General features: G+C 44.1%; 1 non-coding gene across 1 annotated transcript; it reads right to left on the reverse strand.

Annotated features, from left to right (window-relative positions):
- Positions 1-22,166: 22,166 nt before the first annotated feature.
- Positions 22,167-22,273, reverse strand: LOC132537219 (U6 spliceosomal RNA). Its single transcript, XR_009548681.1, has one exon. It is a non-coding gene; the product is annotated as a U6 spliceosomal RNA (small nuclear RNA).
- Between the last annotated feature and the right edge of the window lie 3,595 nt (positions 22,274-25,868).

Here is a 25,868-nt window from a genome sequence, read left to right on the forward strand (position 1 = left end):
AAAGACTTTCATGTGTGAGGATCTCAGGTCAATTCCAGGTTCAATCCCACTGCCAAAGGCCAGAGCTGAGCAGTGCTCTTATATTTCTCATTAAGATAAATAAATTATTAAAAGAGAAAACATACCAAGAAGCTAAGGCATCTATTGTAGGCTACATCAAGTCCTCCAATGGTTCCTCGAATGTGTGTCTTTTACACTAGAGTTGAAGGACATCAAAGAATGTCCACAACTCATTTGCCAATGGATTCATTCTTTCAAAAATGGTTTTATGAAGATAACATTGCCTTTGTGTATGTACACATAGACACACACACACACACACACACTTATGCTCCTGGAAATAGTGTGTCTGTGACAGCATCCATGTGAATATACTACTGTGATATTTACTCTGTTTAGAATTACATAATTAGATGACCACTGCATGAAATAGGGGCTAGGCTTGTAGCATCTCTATTATTTCCAATAAAAGCCTGGAAGTCTATAGTCATCTCAAACGGAAAAGATTAAAAGACTCAAAGCTGTAGGTGCAACTGGCTTTAGAGGGGCACTCTGTCAGCTGTCAGTTATGATGCTGACCTTTGACCACTGACATCACAGCCCAGGAGCGGGCCCTGGCTACAGCGGAATCTTCAGTCTTGAAGACTGAGATGAGCAGTTCACACAGTGCTGTGCCCAGCTCTCTCTTTCGTGTCAAGGAGTGAAGAGTCGAGGATGTCTGCGTCTACCAGAAAGTCTTCGAGGCTTTCAGGGTGTCTGGGCTGGCTGCCCTGCTTAAGGTAGAGTCTGTCTATTCACATACCCTGAGTGACCAGCAAAGGAGGAGGATCGTCCCAGGAGGTGCTCTGTGTGATTCCCACTGACAGGATCCTCAGGTTCAGCCCTGGTCTCATCAATAGTTACTTGTGTTCATGAGATTCCCAACTGCTGATGCCAGAGAGCAGGCTTGACTTGTTAGGATCAGAGTCCTGTGGGCTTACTCAGGGCACAGCCAAGGAATAGCTTAGTACTTCCTTGAGTTGAGAAACATTTGAATGTTTGGTTTATTCTCAGCTGATCATGGGGATCTTGGCCCCCTCAACCCAAAGTGATGACTGATTAAAGAAGATTAGAGTCAGTTTTCCAGAATCCTGTTATCTAAGTGTGTATGTTAACCTGAGACCACAATGGAATGACTTCTTCACACTCTTGGATCTATGCAATCTGACTCCTATAGGTCACACATAGATCTGTTTAGAATTATTTTTATGAGATAGAGAATAAAAAAGAATAGAAAAGAAGGAAAGAGAAAAGAAAAGGGGGAGAGGAATGGGTAGGGAGTGAGGCAGAGTCACTCAGGCAAAAATTGCAAATGATATTTGGGGTTGATTATGCTTCGCAACACTCTATAGACACAGTGCTGCTTTCAGGCCTTGGCCATGTGTCCCTGAGTTAGTTCTTTGAAACATTTCTCATCCTCTCTCCTTTGACCTCTTAATGTCCCCTTACATTTTTTATCCTTATATTGGGGGGTCAGTTTTAATTAACTACAGTGCAGTTTGTTGACACAGGGTGTCTGCAGAACACTCTCACCTCCACTCAGGTCCTCACCCAGGACCAAGCACAGGGCCCCAATACCCTTGCTCCAGCTCACTCCCTCTTAGTGTCTCCTTTCTAACAGGTCCTGAGACTCTGCTACTTTCTTGTCCCCTGACACTGAAGTGACAGATCCTGGGCCTTGTCCTTTAAGCTGCCCTCAATTACCACCATTCCTGAGTGACCACAACTCTCACAGGAGCTGTGTCTAGCTCAAGACTCCTGAATTGGGCTGCTGAGCCCTTCTGGGGAACTAGACTCCTCTGTAATACTCTGTGAGGGCTGACATCAGCATGAGCTCCTGTGTCCCACCAGCCAGTGACAAACTGCCCTGTGGGTCTGCTGTGTTGCAGCTCTTCTATGGAGGAGGGCAGTCTGGAAGAGAACATCCTAGTGTTGCCTTATGGCCATATCCAGTTCATGGGCACTGGAAAATTCCAGAAGGGTCGGAGGTGGCAGAAAAGGCAATTGATCTTATATTCCAACGTGCTGCTCATCTCCAACACAAAGTATGTACCTGCCCCCTCGGGAGTTGGTGTAATGCACCAAAGTCAAAGACTCTGGGGTGGAGGAGCAGGGGGGAGTACAGGTCCTAGAAAAGGATGACAGAGGACCTAGTGGGGGTTGTATTGTTATATGGAAAACTCTCAGGGTAAACTGAGAAATGTTATGCATGTACAAATTATTGTAGTTACTGTCAACTGTAAAACATTAATCCCCCAATAAAAAATAAAGAAACACACCCACCATCTCCTCAGGAGAAACCCAGCTGCTCCCAGATTGCAGGGATGCAAACTAACAGCGCTGTGCTCTATTTCCTCTCCAGGTACAAGAGTCACTTCAGAATCAAGTACTTGGTGCCCCTGATGGACATGTGGGTGGAACCCAACATGAGGAAAGCTGCTAGAGCCCGCACATCGCTGGTCTTCGGCTGGGCTGACTGCAGCTTCGTGGTCTCTTTTCAGTAAGACTGCAGCCAGGCCATGCCTGTCTCTTTATGACTCTCGGGGAGCACAGCTCCATCTGGGACGGTCTCTTAGCCACACGTGCTCTGACCCCCACAAGGACAGCTGTGTGCTCTCCACTGTCCCAAAATGGCTCTGATTCAGGCAAACACATGTAGCTGCTAAGCCCTTTTCAGGTGGTGACCAAGGGCTTGAACCCGGGTCCTTGTGCATGGTAGCATGTGCAGTTAACCACCAGCACCACCATGGGGACCTAATTCCAATTAATCCTCCATTTAGAAGATTTCCTTGCCAACCCAGCAAACTTTCAAAGAACAGGGCCCCTCACCACCCAGTGACCAGGACGGGCCTCTTGTATCACACAGTCCCACCAATAACAATCAATGATGGTGTTTACACTGGCCTGCACTCACAATATGTTTATGTGAATTTTGTGCATTTTTAATTTTTTTCTCCCCTTCTCTTGGATTTCAGATCAGTTGAGAAGATGGAGCAATGGTACAACAAGCTTTCTGAGTATGTCCTTATTTCATGTATTTGAAATCTTCAAGTTCTCAGAATGCAGAGTCCTAGCAGTCAATGCCCATCCCTACTGTCCCCCTTCTCTTCATGCTGTGATGGGAGCTAACATCACCCTGCACCATGTATTAAATGGCCCTGACATAAGGGCAGGTTTCTCTATGGGCCGATTCTCAAAGCAAATGAACCTGCCAGAGCTACAGCCCAGGGTCTGGCCTGGACTCCAGGCAGGCCTAGAGGATGGGATGTTCAGCCCTGGTCTCAAAGACCTGACACCCTAGACATGTTTTCTGGGATCTGTCTCATTCTCCAGAAATATATTTGCATACTGTTTCTCTCATTACATCTTGCACATATCTTCAAAAACTTGGTATCTTGAAAAAGCATTGAAAAATGTTGAAATGATTAGCCAAAACACAAGTTCATTTGATAACAGTCTAACAGCTCATTTCTCCTTCTCTCTTTTGGGTCACTGTGGAATCCATTAGCAAAATTTATACCGCCATTCTCGAATACCTGGATACCAACCAAGAGGAGGCAGAACACACCTGTGTGAGTGTTTCTAAGAATAGAACTCACATCCCAAGTTCCTGCTTCACACAGAAAGTGGTCTAGAGATGAGAGAAGAATTCAGCACATACCACCCAGAAAGATGTGTTTTCCTATTTACACACAGGTCTCTATGGCCACCAAAAAGGGAGCTGAGACAGGATGCAACCCTCTCTTGCATATACAGAGTGGTTAGCATTGCTCCCTGTGGATTATCTCCTCCTGGAATGGGTGACTCTACTAATTAAAGAACAGATAACAACCTCACTTTTCTTTATGCTATTGGACCAAAAGCAAGCTAGGAGGGACCAGGCAGTGATGTACCTGGTAGAGTGCACGTTACCGTGCAAAAGGACCTGGGATCAAGTCCCTGAGACCTACTTGCGGCAGGGGAGCTTCATGAGTGGTGAGGCAGTACTTCAGGTTTCTCTCTCTTTCTCTGTCCCTTTCTCCCCCCTCTGTTTCCCCTCTGTCAAAGAAAACGAAAAAAGAAGATAGTGGCAGCCAGGAGCTGTGGAGTCATGATGCAGCCACCAAGCCCAGTGGCAAAAGAAAGTTCTTTGCGTATCATTTGGTTTCTGGAATTGCAGTACAATAGCTAAGACATTTACTATGGGGAACTAAGACATTCTCTTACCCACATTTTCAGTAGTGACTGAATAATGGTTAATAAGCTTATACAACTATAGGGGTAGAGTTCCATGCTCACCCCACTCCAAAGCACTGTGTCTCCCATAAGAGATAACTCCATAGTTCTCACAAACCTTGAGATAGATTGGCACATCTATTTGGGGGGAGGGACTGGAGCTGATTATGCTTAATGAATTGAGAAGGTGAGAGCTACTAGGTGGTTTCACACATTTATGGAATATAAAGCAATGAGTCATGTGAACTTGAACGAAGTAATTATGAGTATCTTCTCCAATTTGTAAATGTACTTCTTTCATTATGTTAGAATCTTTCAGTCATGTGACCTTGGATATCTTTTCTTTCCCATCTTAAATCTTTCCCCATTTTCAGAGACGGGACTACATCTTCTTCCCTTGGAGTTTTTTTTTATTGTTTTACTATTTTAACGATGGATAGATACAGAAAGAATTTGACAGGGGAGGTAGAGAAGGAAAGAGACAGAGTCACCTACAGCACTGCTTAACTACTCATGAAGATATCCCCCTACAGGTGGGGCCAGGGCTAGAACATGAGTCCTTGTCCATGGTAATGTGTGCACTTAACTAGGTGTACTGCCTTACCTGGCCCTAAGGACGGTTTCTTTCTTTCTTTCTTTCTTTCTTTCTTTCTTTCTTTCTTTCATTCATTCTTTTTCCAGAGCACTGCTCTGCTCCGCTCTGGCTTCGGGTGGTCCTGGGGGTTGTACCTGGGATTTTGGAGCCTTGGGCATGACAGTTTCTTTGCATAAGCATTATGCTAGGAGATCCCACTATGCTATTCTCATAAGATCCCACTTATTAGACCCATGGATGATGTCTGCATGTCCCTTGGACACTGGGTGCTCTGTTTACAATTCTTTACTGCATTAGAATGGGATCATTTTTAATGACCTATCACAAACCAATTCCTCCTTAATTTCTCATCTTCATTAACAGCTTAGTATGTCAATAATAAGGCTTTCTGGCAGGGTAGTGGCACCGAATCCTGGATTCTTGCACTTGGTAAGGTGTGTGCCTAACCAGCTGCAACACCGCCTAGCCCTCTCTTTTATTTTTCTTCTTCTGCATAATTTGAACATCTGCATCATGTCAGGGTTGGCCTTCACTCTGTAGCATTGATGCCATTTTCCTGCTTCTTCATACATGAGGCAATGCTTCTCCTCTAGTGGGGGGGTATATTTTTTTAAATGCATTTGATCAGATAGTTGACATTTTAAATAACAAATTACTTACTCAACCAGGAGTTACCTATGTATGTAACCTGAGACTAGAGAGAAAGCAGGAAAAAAGTCAAATACCCTTGTCAACACACTTCTAAACATGCACTGAAAATCCAAGGATTCACTAAAATCTACAGTGGCGATTCTAAACCACAGTCACCCCCAAGGGGTCAAGTAGCTTTGATACTGGACAAAGGGCGCTCCCCCCGCTCTCTCTCTCTGTGGGGGAACAGAGCTGCTGGGAAATGTGTTCTTCCACTGCTCACTCCAAAGGCTTGTTGTGACCCTGACTTCTTTCTCTCCTAGGAGTCTGAGGAACCTAATCAGGGGTCTGTGAGTTCCAAGATGGAAGAAACCACAGAGCCACCTGCAGGTGAGTGTCAGGGCAATCTAAGAAGAGGCTGACTGGAGTGAGACATTAACTGCAAAAGCTCAGGGAAAATGGTTTCCAGCTTAGCTTCAATACCTTCTGACAGGGAAAAGTGCAGGCAATAGGCCTCCGTGCATTCAGCAGACACTGACCAACTCACTGCTCTGTAACAGACTCTGATGATAGTCCTTCTCTACTTCTCTGTGGCAGACAGGGTTGCTCTGTAGAGCTCTTTCTCATGGGGAATTCATTGCATTCCAGGCACAGGAATGTATAAGAGCATCTTCCTCTTTACTTTGTCAACTCTTTTCTTGGGCACATGCTAGGGCAGGGTCTCCTGTCAAATTCATGGACATAGAGACACAGAGACACAGCCTTCTTTGCATAGAAGGTCCAGGAGAAGGCCCCTGTGTCATCTTCTACAGTGAGGTGAGTCTCTTTATGGTCAGCCTGGACCTAGAATCAGATTTCTCTACATGTAGGTGGCAAACATCTGCATGAACATGAAGTGGGCCAAATGCCAGCCACTGAGGGGCTTCCACTAGAAGGAGATGATTCCCGCAGCCTTGCATGTGGAGACCAGCTGGGTGCCTGTATATGCTAGGTGCCAGGTCATATCTCCTTCTGAAACAAGCTCATGACATTGAAAATCAATCCAAAGGAGGGGGTGGGGGCAGGATTGGCAGGGACCCAGTAGCCCCACAGAAAACCATGCACATCTCCAAGGAAGACATAGCTCCCTTGCCATGCTCTGGCTACATCCCATGGTCACGATGGGCTCATCATGACCACTTCAGCCTGAACCTATGCTTGGATTTCTCTCCATATTAAGGTGAATATCACCATGAAAATGGAATGGCTCCACTGCCAGTGACTCAGGACCAGTCTCAGGAACAGGAAATCTCTGGCTTGGCTTCCAGCCACCAGGAGTCCTTCCTTTTGGAGCAGCTATTTGAGGACACCCCAGGTTAGTTCCTCCTCAAGCCCAGACCCCAGGACAGGGCCAGCAGAGGAGAGGGAAATTGAACACTTTGCTGCCAGTGCCACCTCTGTAACCATTTGTCCCCTCCTGAAAACAAGCTCATGACACTGAAAACCAGCCTCACTGGAGAAATGGGATCAGAATATACACCAGAACTAATAGTGACCCAGCATGATAACTTCTACTTCCAAGTTTCTAGAAACCTCTTAAGTTCTCCAATAAAAAGCCATGGCCAGTTATATACACCTTCAAATTCAATCAAAAGTAGGGAGTCCAGGTCTCCTTTCTCAAATCCTCAAAGATTTTCCTGCTGATATGCAGGAATCATCTCCTACACTTATAACTGGGTTTGTTTTCTCCGACTGTCCCTCTACAAAGATTTCAGTTAGAAATGGAAGTTCGACCCCTTGATTCTCCATGTCCTTCATCCTCTCACTGCATGTGCTCTGCTCCCTATGGCCCCTCCTTTGTCCACTGCTAATCCCACTGCTATGTTCACAGGTCTCCAGACTGGGGGTGACTCTACTTTTACCTTGGGCAGCTCTGTAGACAGAGGCCACCACAAGAGCATCTTGGTGGCTGTGGACCAGAGGGATGACACTGTCAGCAACCTCCATGATGTGGAAAGCATCAGGCAGAGCTCCGTGTTCAATCATCTGCACGGGAGCCCCTCATGGCCACCTTTGCTGGACCTCACTTCCTCTGAGCTCAGAATTAAATACCTGATGGGTTGTGGGGACAGGGCCACCCATAAGCTGTCACTCTACAACTATGCCCTGAGCCACCCCATCATCCCTGTGAACCTGGCAGTGGAGGACATCATGGACTGTGCCACTCTGCTCCACCAGAAGGAGAAGGCCACCAGCACTAAGTTCTCCTGCATCATGGCCGTGCTGTGCACCAGCAACCACACAGAGAGTAACAAGGAAGACACGGAGGAGTGAGGCCCTCCATCCTGGTCCCCTGTTCCTGCTAGAGGTATGTGCCTCCTTCCTGACTGATGCCAGTGGTACAAAGGTGACCAGGCTCCTGGACACACCTCATCTACACCATGAGTGTGGATGAGCCTAGGCCATGTGAGATTAATTTGAGCAACCAGTCTGTGTGAGACACAAGGTGTTCTGGCTGATTAAAACAGGGCAAGAGAATCACATCCCAACAATGGCAGGACTTTACTCATTTTCTTGGTGGCAGCACAGTTTGAGAGGAGGCTGCAGAATTTTGCTGTATAGAGAGGAAAGGTTTCTACTACATGCTGACTAGGATTTAATATATTTAACTTTTGATATTAATTCAATTTACCTAATGGCTAGAGACAGTAATTAAGGTGGGAGGGAGAGACACATGGGGAGAGAAGGAGAGACACCTACAGCGTTGCTTTCCAGCTTCTGAAGCTTCCCCCCCTGCAGGTGGGGACAGGGGCAAGAACCCAGGTCCTTGCTCACTGTGGCATGTGTGCTCACCAGGTGGGCACCACTTAGCGCTTTCATGTATTTATCTCCAAGGAGACATTCTCCCTTTGACTTATTTCTTCAGGAATCAAGAGGAAGTTAGTATATGAGAATATGTTTTGACTAAGACAGCTCTCTGTTTTTCATTTCAGGCATGACAAGAAGACAACCTCCTAATTCCAAGCCAGGAGAGTGAAACCTACAAAAAGGAGCAGTGATGGACCAACTCATGCCTCTCTGAGCAGGATCCAGAGAGCCCCCTAGCAACACCCTGCTCAGTTGAAGGGCTAGGGCTCCTCTCAGCACCGTGCTGGGGGCTCCCCTGGCAAATCTGCAGTCAGTGAGGCCACCTGGGTGTCTGCTGGAATGCCAACAGACAGCTTCCCCTTTCTAGAACTGACCCTTTCTTTTCCCTGTTACTTTATAATATCCAATTGAGAACAATTATTCTCTTAATCCTTTACAGGATTTTGAGTTAGTTCTCAGTCCTGCCATCTATGTGAAAACTTCCTGGTGGAAGACATGAAGCCCTCTAACTAACGCAGTTCTTTTAAACTTTTTATCTAGTGTGGTCACAGTAAAAAAAATGTCAACTTTCTACATCCAGCTCATTTCATTTGAGGCATCTTCCTTGATCCCTTCTTACATCCTGCTTTGAAGGTCTTTTCACAGAAATCTCTCTCTTATTCCTTTCACTGTATGTATGTAGTTCTAGAGTCTTTTGCTGTATTTTCTTCTTATTTGTACTGCCATAATAAATATCACTTCCTGACTCTGTGCCTTATACAACCACTCTCTTTGCACAGGGCTCATACGAAACCTTGGTGGACTCCTCTGGGCAGCTCTGCATTAGCTGAGGTCCCATTGTGTTTGCAGACAGCTAACAGATCAACTGGATCTATTTTCTGTGTGTTGCCTGTTCCCCAAGCTTCCACAGGGTGGCACCTAGATTCTTCAGTGCTGGGAGAAGGGCTCCCATACCACAGCCAGACAGCCACTGAGGTCTCTGCCTGCTTCCCATTTGTCCATGTTCCATGGGCCAGAGCAAGGACATGGCTGAGTCTGCAGTCAGCCCAGGAGGAGACAGTAGCAGAGACTAAAGATGGCGCGCTTCAGACTTCTGGATGGCTGTTACTGTGATCAGCACATTTCACTGCAAAGTTCAAGGTGACACCTCTACTGCCATAGGCCATCAGCTACTAGCCTTTTACTCCTTAGCCCAGCACTTCCCAGACAGTAGCCAAGTGTGGGAACAAATGGTCATGGAATAGCCACTCATTATGCTGACACTGGCCTCTTTGCACCACATGCAGGTCAGAAGGTCACAGGTCAAAACTGGCTTCCTGGGGAAATGAAGGTCACTGTTCAACCTGACTGCCCTTTCTCTTTTTTGGAAAACTTAGTACTACACTAAGAACTTTAGAAAATATAACACCCGGGATTCGGGCTGTAGCTCAGCGGGTTAAGTGCAGGTGGCACAAAGCACAAGGACTGGCATAAGAATCCCAGTTCGAGCCCTGGCTCCCCACCTGCAGGGGAGTCGCTTCACAGGTGGTGAAGCAGGTCTGCAGGTGTCTATCTTTCTCTCCCCCTCTCTGTCTTCCCCTCCTCTCTCCCTTTCTCTCTGTCCTATCCAACAACTATGACATCAATAACTACAACAATAAAACAACAAGGGCAACAAAAGGGAATGAATAAATAAATATAAAATAAAATTAAAAATTAAAAAAAATAAAAAAAGAAAAATATAACACCCAATGTCCTTTCAAAGAGAAGTGACATTTTTAAACAAGCAAGTTCACATTTTCCAAAATTAAAAGCACAAACTTTCTAAAATATCAGAGTATGCTTTTTTCAAAATTAAAAAAATGAAAACTTGTGTACACTACTACTACACCTGAAAATTATAAAAGTTTAAGATCAGGAGTTGGGCAGTAGCACAGCTGGTAAAGCACAGGTGGCACAAAGCAGGAGGACCGGGGTAAGGATCCCGGTTAGAGCTGCCAGCTCCCTACCTGCAGGGGAGTCGATTCACAAGTGGTGAAGCAGGTCTGCAGGTGTCTATCTTTCCCTTCCCGTCTCTGTCTTCCCCTTGTCTCTCCATTTTTCTCTATCCTATCTGACAAGATCAACAACAATAATAACTAAAACAACTAAACAAGGGCAATAACGGGAATAAATAAATTTTAAAAAGTTTTCACTCTCTGAAAGGCAATAAAAAAGATACATACAACGAGTTGGGCAGTAGCGCAACGGGTAATGGGCATGTGGCATGAAATGCAAGGACTGGCGTAAGGATCCCGTTTCTAGACCCCAGCTACCCACCTGCAGGGGAGTCATTTCACAGGTGGTGAAGCAAGTCTTCAGGTGTCTATCTTTCTCTCCCCCTCTCTGTCTTTCCCTCATCTCTCCTTTTCTCTCTATGCTATCTAATAATGATGACAACAATAATTACAACAACAATAAAAGCAGTAAGAGCAACAAAAGGGAAATAAATATGTAAATAAAATTTTTTAAATGCACCATAAAAATCTTTTTTAAAGAAAAGATGGAAACAATTATTTCAGTCAGTTCCAAATCACTGAGCACGGGAGTTTTTTTTTTATATTTTTCAATAGTGACCCACTTTTTTAAAGCAAATTATAAATACAATCAACATTATAGTTTCTTTTGCACCTCCCTAATAACAAGTGTAATATATATTTTTTTTAATTTTTTATTTAAGAAAGGATTAGTGAACAAAGGCATAAGGTAGGAGGGGTACAACTCCACACAATTCCCACCACCCAATCCCCATAACCCACCCTCTCCCATGATAGCCTTCCCATTCTCTAGCCCTCTGAGAGCATGGACCCAGGGTCGTTGAGGGTTGCAGAAGGTAGAGGGTCTGGCTTCTGTAATTGCTTCCCCGCTGAATGTATTTATTGACTACCTGTACTTTTTCTGTACCCTATTCATAATATTTGAAAAACTCTAAAGGCCCATGTGTCATTTTATTCTTGATGTTTCATTGTTGTTGCTAATGCTATGGCTTCTGCTCATTAGCTATAGGACTCTATCATCATTATCAGCTGTCTTCATTTAATTTGATTTATTTTATTCATATATAATAAATATATCATTTATGTTATTTTTATTATTGGCTACAGGACTCTAAGATCATCATCAGCTGTCTTTATTTTATTTATTCATTTTGAATGTATGTAGAGACAAAGATGAAGAACCGAGATGCGGAACTGTTCTACTATTTCTAAAACTTTCCCCCATCCCCACCTAGCGAGTGGGGACTGGAGCTGGAACCCGGTCACCAACATGGCAACTTAAGTGCTCTACTGGGTGACACACAAACTGCCCACTTTTCTCAATTTTTAAGAACTTCCCATAGTCTTGAATACTCAGATGGTCTCCAGGCATGTCACTCATCTAACTTCCTTATCTTCCACTGTCCCTGCTGGGGAAGCCAGCATAATGGTTTTGTATGTCAAAGGCTTCCATGCCTGAGGCTCTGAAGTTCCAGGATCAATTTTCAGTTCCATCATAACCCGGAGCTGAGCAGTGCTCTGATCTTTCTCTTTTTGCATCTCTCTCATTAAAAATATAAAAAATTAAGAGTCGGGTGTTAGCGCATCGGGTTAAGTGCACATGACGCAAAGCACAAGGACAGGCATCAGGATCCCAGTTCGAGCCCCAGGCTCCCCACCTGCAGGGGGTTTGCTTCACAGGCTGCGAAGCAGGTCTGCAGGTGTCTATCTTTCTCTCCCCCCTCTGTCTTCCCCTCCTCTCTCCATTTCTCTCTGTTCTTTCCAACAAGGACTACAACAGTAAAAACTACAGCAATAAAACCACAAGGGCAACAAAAGGGAATGAATAAATATTAATAAAAAACTTTTAAAAATTATAAATATATATATATATATTTTAGTGTCCAGGCAGTGACACATCTGGTTGAGCCCACATGTTCCAGTGCACAGTGACCCAGGTTGAGGCCTCTGATCTCCAACTGAGGTGGAGAAAGCTTCAAGATTGGTGAAGCATGGCTGCTGGTGCCTTCTCCACCTCCCCCTCCATTCTACATTTCTCTCTGCCCTTTCCAATAATAACAGTCTGTTAAAAACATATATCTGTACTTTAATTTCTAATATTTAATTGTATGCCAAGACATATGCACAGCTATGTTTATATAGCTATATAGTTGGTAAATCAAAATATGGAAGCAACCTAAACACAGACAACTAGGTAACCATATTAGAATGGGGCATGGCTGGTGATGCACACAGCTGAGACTGCTCTTACCATACACAGGGACCTGGGTTTGAGTCCCTGCTTCCCACCAGCAGGAAGGATGTTTAATGAGTGGTGAAGTAGGTTTAGAAGTCCCTCTCTCTCTTTTTTCATTTTTACTTAATTCCCCCTGTCAGGGTAATTGCTTCGGCTCAGTGCCTATGCTACAAATCCACTGCTCCTGGAGGGTACTTTTTCCTTTTGTTGCCCTTGTTGTGTATCTTTGTTGTAGTTATTATTGATTTTTATTTCTGTCATTGTTGTTGGACAGGACAGAAATTGAGAGGAGGGGAATACAGAGGGGGGAGAGAAAGATATGATTAGTGAAGTAAATGAATAAATCAATCAACAGATTTTTCCTTTTCCTTTTTTTTTTTTGCCTCCAGGGTTATTTATTGCTGGGGCTCAATAAGAATCCACTCTTCCTGGTGGCCTATTTTTTCATTTTATTGGATAATACAGAAATTAAGAGGTGAGAGGGATGGAGAATGATGGACACACTAGCAGACCTACTTAGACTTTTGTGAAGTGACCCCCCTGAAGGTAGGGAGTGGGGTTTGAAACTTGAACCTTGTATTGGTCCTTGTTCTCAGTACTATGTGTGCTTAACCAGGTACACCGCCAGCCCATTCAATATACGTATTTAAAATATTTTATTATCTTTATATATTTATTGATGGGATAGAGACAGCCAAAATTGAGAGAGAAGGGGGTGATAGGGAGACACCTTCTGCACAGCTTCACCACTCATGAAGCTTTCCCCCTACAGGTGGGGACCAGGGGCTTGAACCTGTGTCCTTTAGCATTGTAACATGTGCTCTCAACTAGGTGAGCCACCACCCAGCCTCTCTCTCAAAACATTTTTTTCAAGACAGCACTTCTTTGTGAAAAAAAAATAGATAGGAGACTTCACCTCTCTGGCTAACACCATCAAGCGTGGTTAGAGGTGCAGAGGAGCAGGTCTGAGGCTTGTTTTTTTCCGAGAACATGTAGCTGAAAACATGGAAAATGGGATGAAAAAGACACTGGGAACAGGTGAGTTTGGGACAGGGGTATTGATGCCTTTACGTTGTGCAATGCCTGTTTTCTACTTTCATTATTTTAATAAATCATTTCACCTAAAACAAATTACACTGTGATGACAAAACAAACAGAAAGACCCAGCAACTATATTGTTCCCCAGATGTACAAATTATTATATTATTGACAACAACAACAACAATAAAACAACCGTAAACTAGGTGTTCATAAAGTAAGACTCATCCTGCTAAAAGGTATTTTATGCAATTTTCATTCTTGGTGCAAAATCTTTCTTCTTAAGATAGAGACAAAAAACAGAGGGGCAAACAGACAAATAGACAGGGAGAGAGAGAGAGAGAGCCAAAGCTTTTTTCATCGTGGAGGGTCTGGGCTTGAAGCTTTGTCATAAAAAAGCAATGAAGTGCACTAAGACAGCTTTTTGCCCTTCCTCTGATGCAAAATCTTATCAAATCATTTTTTTTCTTTAGTAGGCATATTAGAAACATAACATGTAAGCATGGGGGAATAGGAAGCTGGAGAATTAAAAAAAAAAATTTAGCTCTGACCATCAACATCCAGTCAGTATGTGGGAAGTAAGTCAGGGTGGAGTGAGGTTAGAGCCACATTCTAGCTGAGTCAAGGCCACTTCAGCCCAGGCTATGCTCATAGTCCCTTTCACCCCCTCCCAATAGTCCCTGTGCATGGGAGTCCCCAGTACAGGTATGGATTGACAGGCCTGGCAGTGCATCTGCTCCCAGGGTTGCCAGGATACTGGACACACCCTGGGGTGGGGAAGGCCTCCTCCCAGGTCCTAAAGGCCATGCTCAAATGAGAGAACAATGCACCTACAGAGAAGCTCATGCAGGACAGGCTCTGGGCACTCAGCATAGGAGCCACTGTCACCATACACAGGTGGGGACCTCCAGCCAGTGGGCAACAGGAGATAATGCAAACAATATTCTTCATAAGAATGCAGCTGTCTCTAGGAAGAGCCAGCTTGTTGGGGACCCTGAAACTATAATTTCTCATCACTTATGTGACCCATTTCTCTCATACTGGCAGCTATGTATTAAAACTAGTTACGATACAAATTCTTTGTCATCTTTGTAGTTCTGTTTCCAGCGTTCACAGTGTTTTGGACACATCAGGGTAAACTCAGACAGTGGTCAACAGGGCCCTTTAGGTTAAAAATAAGCCTGTCTTATTTGATACCCCTGAATTATGCCTACATCCTTGGCATAAGGTCAGAATTTGAAAAGTAAACAGAGAATCTGATATAGTCACTAAAATGGAGATAACAAGTCTGATATAGAACAGTTAAGATGAGGAGAGAGACCATTCTACTGTGTATGCCCTTAAGATGTTTATACTTGACATAGCTACATGTATACACAGCCAATATATAAGGAAAAGAGCTGCCAGTGCAGAACACATACAGGGCAGACTCTTTTTTTTTTTTTTTTTTGTCTCCAGGGTTATAGCTGGGTTCAGTGCCTACATTATGAATCCACTGCTCCTGAAGGCTATTTTTTCCTTTTGGTGCCATTGTTGTTAGTGCTGCCATTGCTGTTGGCTAGGAAAGAGAGAAATGGAGAGAGGAGGGGAAGACAGAGACAGGGAGAGAAAGATAGATACCTGCAGACCTGCTGCACCGCCTGTGAAGTGACCCCCTGCAGGTGGGGAGCTGGGGGCTAGAACCAGGATCTTCACTCAGTCCTTGAGCTTTGCACGACATGCGCTTAAACAGGGCAGAATCTTGTAAGTGGTACACCATGTGCCTGCCAATCTTCATTATAGAGCTCAGGCTCCTGGCATCTGGTCCTTAAACCCAACACTATTCTACAATACCAGTTACTATTGAGGGCATAGGAATAATTAGAACAATGTGAACAAGAAAACTGGGATACGGTGCAGTGGAATAAGTGCTAGACTCTTGAGAATGAAGTCCTAAATTCAATCCCCAGCACTGCATATACAGAACGATGCTCCAGTTCTCTCTCTTCCTCATATTAACAAATAAGTAAATTTTGGGGACTGGGCTGTGGTGCACCAGGTTATGCACATATATAACCATGTGCAAGGTTCTGGGTTCAAAGCCCTGCTCTACACCTACAAGAGGGACACTTCCCAAGCAGTGAACCAGGTCTTTCTTCCTTTTTCTCTCCATCTTTCTCAATTTCTCTTTCCTATTCAATCAAATAGAAAGAAAGAAAAGTAATTCTAACAAAACAATGTGTCTAAATGGTCCTGCTAAATTATTGCTAGCCAATTAAATTTTTATACTTATTTATTTTCCCTTTTCTTGCCCTTGTTTTTGACTGTTGTTCTAGTTATTATTGTTGTCGCAATTGATGTCGGCTTTGTTATATAGGACAGAGAGAAATGGAGAAAGGAGGGGAAGACAGAGAGAGGGAGAGAAAGATAGACACCTGCAGACCTGCTTCACCGCCTATGAAGCAACCCCCTGCAGGTGGGGATCCAGGTGCTCCAACCAGGAAACTTACACTGGTCCTTGTGCTTTGCGCCATGTGCGCTTAACCCGATGTGCTACCACCAGGCCCGGAAATTTGATTCCTTAATAAATCAAAGATACAGTAAGCACATTCAGTAATATTACCTTAATATTTTGGACTTCATATCCTACCCTGTGGTCAGTGACACTATTCTGGGTGAAATTGTAGGTCTGAATTCTTTCTGACTGGGTTCTTGTTCCAACCTGTGCAGACATAGAAAGGAATTCACATTTTAACATAATTACTATCTTTACTACAATGGAAAAGGCACCCGCAAATTCTTTTCTAAGGATTTCTACTTCTGAAGGTCAGGCACATACATTGACAAAGAGCAAGAGTGGCAGGAATTTAATTGTTTAAGACTCTTGTTATCTCAGGTTTACTTATGGAGTAAGAGTGTTTCTTTTTTTTTTTTCTTCCTACACTACAAATCCACTGCTCCTGCAGGCCATCACCCCCCCCCCCGCCTTTTGTTGTTCTTTTTGTTTATCATTGTTGCTGGATAGGACAGAGAAACTGAGGGTGGGGGGGAGACAAGGAGTAGGAGAGAAAGACAGACACCTGCAGACCTGCTTCACCACTTGTGAAGTGACATCCCTGCGGGTCTGGAGCTCAAACTGGGATCCCAACCCCTATCCTTGAGCTTTGTGCCATGTGTGCTTAACCCGCTCGCTGCACTACCACCCAGCCCCCAATAGTGCTTCTTCAGTAGTTCCAATTCCAATCAAAGCCAAATTATCAGTGGTCTGGGAGGAAGAGGCAGAGTGGATAAAGTACAGGATTCTCAGGCATGAGGTCCCAAGTTCAATCCCCAGTGCCACATATACCAGAGTAACGTGCTGATCCTCCCTGCTCCTCTCTCTCTCATTAATAAATAAATAAGATCTTTAGGACAAAACAAAACTATCTCTGAAGATGGGTAGGTTACACCATGGAAGAAATTAGAGCTTCTAAATTTTAGGTCCTGAGTCCAATCCCAAACATGCATATGCTAGAGTGCTGCTTCTGAGCCTCTCAACCCCCTTCTGTAATTCGTGAAATTAAAATAATTAAAAAACTATATTTTACCCTCATCAGTCCGTTCTCCAGCAAGTTTACTAATGTGTTAACTCAAATTTCTTCCTCAAGCTATTTCTATTCAGGATTTGTATCATAACTGTCTAAAGAGAAAATTGGTTTAAAGGTCATTTTTATGAAATTTTTATGGAAATTAAGATACTTTCAAGTTTTAAAATAAAACATATTATTAGAAAAATTTATTACAACTCCCTGTGGGTTCAGAAATAAATAGCTCTGCCAAAACCATACTGCAAAGTACAAGGACCAGCGGAAGGATCCTGGTTCTAGCCCCAGCTCCCTGGACCTGCAGCAAAGGTACTTCACAAGCAGTGAAGCAGGTCTGCAGGTATCTGTCTTTCTCTCCCCTCTCTGTCTTCCCCTGCTATCTCCATTTCTCTCTGTCCTATCCAACAACAACAACATCAATAACTACAACAATGTTAAACAAGGGCAACTAAAAAGGGAAAATAAATTAATTCATTTAAAAACACCATACTGTAATATTTTCTACTGAGAGAGTCTAAGGTCGAGGGTCAGGAAAGGGTTTTTCCCCCACTTCATTTTTCTCTATTTCCTAGATTTTGAATTACATATGTATGTAGTTTTATTCAAATGTATAAGTTCTACTAAAGTGTATGTATCATTTAAATAAGCAAAGTATGTATGCTCTTGTTCTCTTCAGATTGTATAAATCTTTTGCCTCTTAAGTAAGCAAAGTATCATAATATTTTAAATTATAAAAAATAAAGGCTGCCGCTGTCTGGGAGGTTGTGCAGTGGATAAAGCTTTGGGGTTCTTATGTGTGAGGTCTCAAGATTGATCTCCGGCATCAGATGTGTCAGAGTGATGCTGCGGTTCTCCTTCTTCCTCTCCCCTAATTTTATCACTAATAAATAAATCTTTAAAAACAAAAGTAAAACCTGAATGGGGTTGAAAGAGAATTTTGGGGTTGGAAGGCCAAAACAGCCATGTTTTTGAGTTATTTGCAGTAAAACTTGTAGCATTTTAGGAAAAGTGGGCTGCATAACAGTAAGCATTATAATAACTGTCACAAGTCACTTTGATTTAGATATCTTAGTTTTCCCTACTTTTGGCCGTTCCACTTTCCTACCCTTGTTTTAGCCTGCAGTAGTGTAAATGAGTGCAAATGATATATTAATCCCTTGCCTGAGATGGTCTCAGATTGCAGAGGAGCATCAGTAGGTAGACTTGAAGCTAGGAATTTGGATTTCCAAACCACTACTTCTTAGCAACCCCCTTCTGGCACAGACACAGAGAGCCTAAACATTCAAGTTATTTCTTATTCACAGCGGAGTATATTTTCTCTATGTCCTGAGATATTTTTACTTGGTCAAGAATAATGAAAAAACATTTTTAATATAAAGAAACCTTTTTAAAAGTTTTTTTTCTTTTTGCTTGGTAAGAGAGAAACAGAGATGGAAAGGGGAGATAGAGTGGAAAAAGAAAGTGAGACACATTAAGATAGTGTTTCACTGCTTGTGAAGCTTCCGCCTGCAAGTGGGGATCAGGGGCTTGAACCTTGGTCCTCTCACACTATATAACATGTGCCTCACAAAGTGACCTTTAAAAAAAGATGTATATATTGATGTATTTTAGTACACCAGAGTTTCATACTTACATAATTCTACTGTAGCCAACAGTTATTTTCTCCTTTTAAATTTAAAATGAAAAAATGGGGTCCATGAGGTGGTGTAAGCAGTGGAGTGCACATGTAACAATGCACAAGGACTAAGGTTCAAGCCCAAGATCCAACCAGCTGAGGAGAAGCTTCACAAGTGGTGAGGCAGCGCTGCAGGTGTCTCTCTGTGTCTCCCCCTCTACATCTTCTTTTCCCTCTCAATTTCTATCCAGGAAATAATTAATGAATAAAATATACATGGGGCCAGCTGTGGTGCATCTGGTTAAGCACACAAATTACAGTGCATAAGGAACCAGGTTCAAGACCTTGGTCCCCAGCTGCAGGGGGTAGGGGAAGCTTCACAAGTGGTAAAGCAAGGCTGTAGGTGGTTCTCTGTCTCTCTCCTGTTCTATCTCCCCTCCCCTCCCTATTTCTCTGTCTCTGTCCAATTATAAATAAATATATTAATATATATAAAAGAAATTTGACTTTAAAAATGAAATAGAAAACGTGGGAGAAAGAGCATGTGAGAAACATCACAGTACCTGCCATCATGCCTGGTGCTCCCATGTTGTGTTAGGGCTCAACACCAGGTCTGCAAGCATGGTGATGTGATGTGCACTCTATTGGGAGAGCAAGCTCTGGACCCCTTCGTTTATTTATTTTTATGGATAGAGCACCACTCAGAACTTCTGTATGCTGGGGATCAATCTTGGGGCCTTATGCATGTGCAGTATGCAATTTACCAATAAGCTACCTCTCAGTTCAATGCTTACAATTTTGAGATAAAGACCTAAGCACAGATCTACTATCCACTGAACTTGGCTTGCTGTGTCTGTGTTACTGTTCAGTGGTGCCAGGAATCAAGCCTAGGGACTCCCATATGTAAGGCATGTGCAGAATGACTCTTCGAACAGTTGTTAAGTGATTCTAATAAATAAATCTTATCTGCAGTGTCCTGAGAGGTGGTGCAGTGAATAAGACATTGGACTCTCAAGCATGAAGTGCTGAGTTTAATCTCTGGCATTCCATAGGTCACAGTGATGCTCTGGTTCTTCCCTCACACCTTCTCATTAATAAATCTTTTTTTTTTCCTTTCCATTTTGTTGCACTTGTTGTTTTATAATTATTATGGTTATTATAATTGTTATTGATGTCATTGTGGATAGGACAGACAGAAATCGAGAGAGGAGGGGAACATAGAGGGTGAGAGAAAGATAAGACATCTGCAAACCTGATTCACCACTTATGAAGAGACAACCTGCAGGTGGGGAGCCAGGAACTCAACCCAGGTTCCTTGCACCAATCCTTGTGATTTGCATCACCTGCACTCAACCTCCTGCACTACCACCTGACCCCCACCTTTCTTTTTTCTTTTATTTATTTTCTTTTATTTTATTTCTTTTATTTTTATTTATTATTTATTTTATTTACCTGCATTCTTCTGGTATTTTGCTGTCGACACGACTTTCTCTATAATCTTCTGGTAAAGCCTATCTCGAAGCACATGCAGAGCGATTTCTTTGTTTTTTTTATCTGGGAGCGTCCTTGCTGGCATTCAACTACAAGCCCGGGAAAATTACCAAGACCAAAGACAGATGGGACTTCCCACAAGGCAAACTAAAACAGAACCAAGATATTTAAGACAAGCAAACATGAATCAGGAAATTACTACAAAAGGTTAAGAACATTTTAGATTTAAGAGGCTTTAGAATTGATACCTAAGGGAGGCAGAAGGTAGCACAGTGGGCTAAGCCCACATGGCACAAAGAGCAAGGACCGTTTAGGATCCTGGTTCAAGCCCCCTGCTCCCCACTTGCAGTGGAGTCACTTCACAGGTAGTAAAGCAGGTCTGCAGGTGTCTCTCTGTCTCTATTCCTCTCTATCTCCCCCTTCTCTCTCAATTTCTCTTTGTCGCTATCCAATAACAACAAAAAAAAAAAAGAAAGAAAGAAAGAAAGAAAAGAAATGATACATAGATTGCTATATGGAAAACTGGGAATTGTTATGCAAATACAAACTATTATATTTAATGTGGAATGTAAAACATTAATTCCCCAATAAAGAAATTAAAAAGAAAAAGAGAGAAAGAAAGGAAGAAATGATACCTAGCTTAAGATGTAATAACTGTTGACTCACCTGTAAAGAAGGAAGCTTCACAGGCGGTTAAGCAGTGCTGTTGGTGTCTTTCTCTCTACCTCCCCCTACGATCTCAGTTTCTCTGTCTTTATTCAATAAACAAGTAAAGTAAAATAAATCTTGAAAAAATACTTGTAAATGGTTCCTCTGATACTGATATCTTGAGGTGTTTCCTATATGAAGGCTGAATGTAGCAACACCTATTGATGAGGATGATTCTTTCTCCAAGTTCTGCCTCCCAATCCCACCGCAGCACATTCATTTACTTTCAAAGATCAACATACAGCAGGGTATTGTGACCCAAATGTAGATACACACATTGTCTGTCTCAAGGAGAACTAAGTCAGCTTGACCCACTTCAATCATCAATACAGAGATGTTGAAAATAACATGTTTATATAGAGAGGCCAATGCAAAGAAGCTACCCAGTGTCTTAAAAAAATTATAGTGACTGTTCTTTCCTTTGCGTTGGTTCTAAATTTGTTGAATTTGGATTTTAAATGGGCCTGGCCTACTGTTGAGTCCAGTTACCCACCTAAATCTAGGTGCAGGTTGTCTGTTTCTTAAAAAGAAAACATAGCATAGCATGTGGCTGGGGGTCTGATCCTGCACACTGCAAGTGAAAACAAAGGCAGGCAATGGGCGGGACTCCTTGCATAGAGGAGCAGTGCTTTGCATGTCTCCCTCTCTTAAAGGATACAGAATGGAGACTGGCAGGGAGGCCTCTCAGCTGTCCCATGCAGGTGCAAGGTTCTGGGTGGGATTGATCCCCAGGCACAATATTTGAGAAAAAATTTTTAAAAGACTTTGTATTATTTAAAATATGTACAGTTAAGAGAACAATATTACCATGATTTTATTCAAAAAAGCCAATCTGCAGTCCTGGAGGCTGGCAGAGTGGTTGGAGTTTTGGACTCAAGCATGAGGTCCTGAATTCTACCTCCAGCATCACATGTTCCAGACTGATGCTATAGTGTTTTTCCTCTCTCTCTCTCTCTCTCTCTCTCTCTCTCCTCCCTTTCTCCCTCACTGATTAATAAATCTTTTAAAAGAGCTTCAGCATATGTAGAACCAGAGTTCAGACAGACCTGGGATCCCACACATACAAATCCAGATCTCTTGCCACTGAACCACCTCCCAGGTTGCATTAACTGGCTCTTTAAAAGATTATAATTACTTATATGTGTGCACATATATTTTATAATCCTTTTTTTGAAAAAATATGGTATGCCTCATGAATCTGTGTGTAATCCTTGAGCAGGGGCCATGCTAATCTTCTATGTATCATGCCAATTTTAGTATATGTACTACGGAAGCTAGGACTATATTATAATCTTATTTAAAAAGTGTTAAGAGAAGGAGACAGTTGGAGTCAGGCAGTGGCACAGCGGGTTAAGCGCACATGGCGCAAAGCTCATGGACCAGAGGAAAGATCGCGGTTCTAGCCCCTGGCTCCCCACCTGCCCGGGAGTCCCTTCACAGGTGGTGAAGCAGGTCTGCAGGTGTCTGTCTTTCTCTCCCCCTCTATGTCTTCCCCTCTTCTCTCCATTTCTCTCTGTCCTATCCAACAACAACGACATTAATCACCACACAATGTTAAGCAACAAGGGCAACAAAATGGAAAAATAAATAAAAATAAAAAAGAGTTGAAAAGAATAGACAAAAAAAAAAGGGAGACAATGAGACCTTGGTGGCAACACAACAACAAAAATAAAATAACCTATTTATACTCTAGAATTGCAGAATGGCTAGGGCAATGGCTCTGTACGAATCAAGTCCTGAATTCAATCCCCAGATTTGCATGTGCCATATGACTATGCTCTGCTTCTCTTTTTTGTATTAATAAATAACATTTTTCCTTTTTTTAATTTCATTTTTTTTTTAAAAAAACCGCGGTTCCTGCCCGGTTCCTACCCAGCTCCAACATTGGCTGCTGCCTGGCTCTGTGGGGCTCCTAGTGCAGCTCCCACCTGCCAGCATCCTGGCTGCCCCATTGTGTGAGTAGGAAGACTGCAGTCTCCCCAGGACTATCCCCACAGACACAAGAACCCCAGGCGACCCCTGCCCACCCCCCACCACACACGGAGCCCTGCCAGGCCCAGGCCACCGGGACGAGGGGGGTTGGGGGTGGGTGTTGGCAGTGCCCTCCAGGACCAGCAGGTTGCAAAGTGCCAGACCTTCAGCCCAGACCCAATCCACAGCCCAGGCCCAGGGCTCAACAAGGGTTGGAGCCAGCTGGCTTGGGGCACCCCTCTGAAATGCATGTCTCTTCTGAGAGAGACAGAGGCAGAGAAAACACTTCAGTTCTAGTAGTGGGAGGAGACCCCCAACCTGGACCCGCACCCCGTGCCCCAGCCTCCTTCACCCTAATTTGGGAGCTTGGCTCGCCGTGTTTCCTCAGACCAAACTCGAAGTTCAGGATTCCAAACAGCCGTCCCCCGAGGACCTCGTCGTGGGCCACACCGAGAGGAAGGACAGCGGGTGCACATTTCGGGTGGGCGGACACACAGAAAGTTTTCTGGGCCTGGCTGCTCCTGAAGCCAGGTCGGTGGGTTCCGGGGTCCCCTCCTGCCAGGGCGTTTGGGGTGCTCGGGAGGCGCACTGCCTGGACTCCAGCTGCGTTGGCGGGTCCTCACCCTCGGGGCACTTGGAGCCACCAGCACTGACACGCTGGGTGAGGCCCAGGGACCTAGGACCCCTCTCCCGGCAGGAAGGAAAGGGAAGGCCGGCTGCCCAGACTCTCCGGCGGGGTCCATACGCTCGCGCTCACGGAAGCCAAAAGCAGCACGATCTGGGGGCGCACAGCCACCCTTCCAGGGTGTCCCTGCCAGGGGTGCGGGGTTTGGGGGCTCGCGGACACCTCCCCTGGGTGCGCCCCTGCCGGGGGTGCGCATGGCTCCATCTTGGGGAGCGCCCTGCTCAAGGCCGCTGGGTGCTGGAAGTATGGGGGGGTGCGCAGCCACCTCTAAGGGGTGTGCCTGTCCCGGGGTACTGGGTCCGGGGACGCTGGCCCCTATGCGGCTGTACCCCGACTTCGCCCCTCACCACACCCAGCACCTTCCCAGGCGGGCACAACAACCCAGCCTTCAAGGGCACAGGAACCAGGGGCCACTTACTTGGAATTGGAGGAATCTCACTAGATGTGCTCCAGCACTATGGACCTGGCCACTGGCTGCTGTCTGGCACAGCACCTTGGGGAGTCCCCAGCAGTACTTCCACACGGGGCCTCCGCACAGTTCTTGCTGGGTGCTCAGGGCGCAGGACCGAGGCCCCAGCGCTGGGGCTTATGGGTGCGACACAACGTGGCATGGCTCAATGCTGCCTGGGGGTGATGCGATGCTATGCTACTCAATGTGACAGGGGGCGACAGGGTCTTAGGGCGCGGGCCTCAGGGCTCCATGGTGCTGCTGTGGATGCAGCTGGGACAAAGGGAAGAAGAGAAGAATGGAAGACAGGGTGAGAGAAAGATAGACACCTGCAGACCTGCTTCACTGCCTATCTTTCTCTCCCCCTCTCTGTCTTCCCCTCCTCTCTCCATTTTTCTCTGTCCTATCCAACTACAAGGACATCAATAACAACAATAATAACTACAACAATAACAACAAGGGTAACAAAAGGGAAAATAAATATTTTAAAAATTAAAAAATAAAAATATTTTTATTATCTTTGTTTATTGGATAGTAACAGAAGAAATCAAAAAGGAAATGGGAAGTAAAGAGGGAGAAGAGAGAGAAAGAGAGAGAGAGAGAGAGAGAGAAACCTGCAGCACTGCTTGACCATTCACAAATCTTTTCCTCTGCAGGTGTGGTGGGGACTCAAATCCAAAATAAATTTTAAGAATCTAACTCAACTCATTTTGTGTTGATGGTGTTAGGGTTTAGAGACAGACTTAAGTTTGAATAAAATCTAGAGACAGGATGTAAAGTTCAAAATCTCAGAGCCAGAAAAAGAAATAGGGCTTTGCCCAGACCCATCCCTGCTACCTGCAGGATGAGATTGCCTGAGAGGACAAAGCAGTAGGAATATAATATCCCTTTGGAATATATATCCCATGGAATATAATATCCCTTTGGAATATAATATCCCTTTGGAATATATATCCCTTTGGAATACAACTAAAATAGGCCTACTAGCTATCTTCAAAATGGAGACCCCAAATCTTCATCTGCAATATAACAGCCTTTAGGTTCATGATGGGTCAACAATTTGTTTGGCTTTCTATATTAACTCTTTTTTCAGCCACCAGGTTTCAGATGCTACCAAGATGCCTACCAGACTTCCCTGGTCGGACGACTCCACCAATGTGTCCTGGAGCCCCACTTCCCCAGAGCTCTGCCCAACTAGGGAAAGAGAAAGACAGGCTGAGAGTATGGATCCACCTGTAAACACCCATGTTCAGCATGGAAGCAGTTACAGAAGCCAGACCTTCTACATTCTGCACACCATAATGTCCCTAAGTCCATACACCCAGAGGGATAAAGAATAAGAAAGCTTTCAGGAGGGGATGGCATGCAGAGTTCTGGTGGTGGGAATTGTACCCCTCTTATCCTATGGCCTTGTCAATGTTTCCATTTTATAAATAAAACTTTAAAAAAGAATAGCGGGGTTCCCGGAACATGGTGGACTGAGAAGCTGCTAGTGGCTTGAGCTCTGACCACACTGTCTGGAAATGGTAGGATTTTCTGCCTTCAGTACGCCAGTCAATAAGGGGTCCTAACTTAATTTGGGTTAAAAATAGAGTAGAAAAAAAGGAAAAAAAATTTTTTCTTTTAAATTATTATTCCCAAAGCGAACCTCCTCCCCCTCACCCCCCCATAACCAATCCCGGGGGACCACCTCCTAGCAGGCTCCTCTGCTGAGCTTCTTTCTTTACCAAGATTCCTGTCCCACCAGGGAGTACCATTCATTCTAAGTCTAT

The sequence above is a fragment of the Erinaceus europaeus genome, chromosome 2, assembly GCF_950295315.1.
Source record: "Erinaceus europaeus chromosome 2, mEriEur2.1, whole genome shotgun sequence".
NCBI classification, from domain to species: Eukaryota; Metazoa; Chordata; class Mammalia; order Eulipotyphla; family Erinaceidae; genus Erinaceus; species Erinaceus europaeus.